The sequence below is a fragment of the Mus caroli genome, chromosome 12 (genome assembly GCF_900094665.2).
Source record: "Mus caroli chromosome 12, CAROLI_EIJ_v1.1, whole genome shotgun sequence".
NCBI lineage: Eukaryota > Metazoa > Chordata > Mammalia > Rodentia > Muridae > Mus > Mus caroli.
In genome coordinates, this window is record NC_034581.1 from 113,640,322 (window position 1) to 113,642,208 (window position 1,887).

Consider the following 1,887-nt stretch of genomic DNA (forward strand, 5'->3'; position numbering starts at 1 on the left):
AAAAACCAAAAAAAAAAAAAAAAAAAAAAAAAAACATGGGTAAGGATCACAGAACATAAACAGAGCTCACTAAACACAGGTTGCTCAGAAGGCAGTGCCATCCTGATTCAGTCCCCCACCTTGACCTCAGATTTACTTACTTAATAACCTTAACTGGCATGAGGTTGATCTCCTAAAATTTAAAGATGACAGCTAGGTGAAACGTACGATTGACTCAGTGTCTATATGTAGACATTGAAGTTCATAAGCTAAAACACTTCCACCTCTTAAATTAAAGGTGGAACCCAATTTCTTAAATTAGACAAGGGGTTTTCGTATGGCTTTATTTGGAAAGTCCATAGCATCTCTGACTTAAGGGAGGAGTTTGAGTATTCCAGTAGAGGATGTAATTAATATTCCAGAAGACACATTATTATTACATGAAGAGGCTGGCGCTGGCAAATGAGGAGAATGAAAGGTATGAATCTGATCACAGAATAACATGAAGCCCCCTATTAAAAAACCAATCCACACCAAAACAAAACAAAACTCATGATAGCCGGTGTATGATGGCTGCCTTGTAGGGCTTGAAAGTTGAGATCAGAGTGCCTGTAGACAGTTTCAGATATTCATATTGAAAAAGTGCTTTGTTTTGTTTCTCTGTGTTTTGTATGTGGTACTGGAGACTGAACATAGGGTCTCATGCATGTAGGCATGCACTCTACCCTTGAGCTATCTCCCCAACCCTTATACTCAGAAGCAATAATGAAATCCCCCAAATAGGCTATAATCTTGTGAACTTTTTTCTTTTAATAACATCTCCCATTTTTAATTCTTTTTGTTTGTTTGTTTTGCTTTATTTTTAGTAGAGCTTAAAAATCTTGGCTCTTACTGTGGTACAAACACAAAATAAGAACAGTTTTTGGACATTGGGGTTCATTGTAATAAGGCTGTACTTGAATGTCCCTCACATCACCAAAAGGTTGTACCTCCTTAGTAGATAAGCTAAGAGTTGACAATTCTGCTGTGCCAAGGAAAGAATTGTAGGCACGATTTTTGGATACAGATTTCCTGCTACGGTCAAAGCTACTTGACTTGAGTGATTGTCATCATTCTCAGCCCACAGGGAACAGGTTACATTCATTTAAGAAATGGTGTGTATATTAAGATGGTCTATCTATGAAGTCATTCATCAACTGTTTCAATGAACAATTGCTTTGCTTGGAGGGTGGCACAGACATTAGCTGAGGGTAAGATTCTGGTTCATTGGCTGTGATGATTTTGAAAAGCATTCATCTCAGAATAAGAGTAACTTATAAGGTCATCTTCTTCAAAATTGATACAATAATTATAAATATCAAGCAAAGCATTTAGTCTTACTCTTTGCTGTTCTCTTACAAGCAACCTCCCAAATTAATTGTCTACATTTCTTTTGACTGTATAAATAATTTTGAAATATGTAAGCTGTTCTGAAACCATAGTATAGTATAAAAGCATTAAATAGACAATCCTACTAATAGAGAGGCTGAGAAAGGAGAAGCATGGTTTCAAAACCATTACGTGGCACACAGCAAGACTCTGTCATGTACAAACAAGCAGAAAGTATATATCGATTGTACAATATTGGACCTATTTCTCCCATTACCAAATTAGAGAGACCACGGGATGACAGCTGACAAATTTCTAATTTCTCACATTTTTTTTAATTTCAACCAATTAGGATATGTTGGTAATATTAATTTTCATATTAAGAGATAATAAGGAAAAGTGATTGTTACTTCCTGTTAATTTTCTTGTTAGAGGTGGAATTATGTTTGTGTGGGTTTGTTGAAAGATTACTTTCTTGCTTCTTCTAGGGTGTAGTTTCACTCCTTGTGTTGGTGTTTTCCATCTATTATCCTTTTTTTT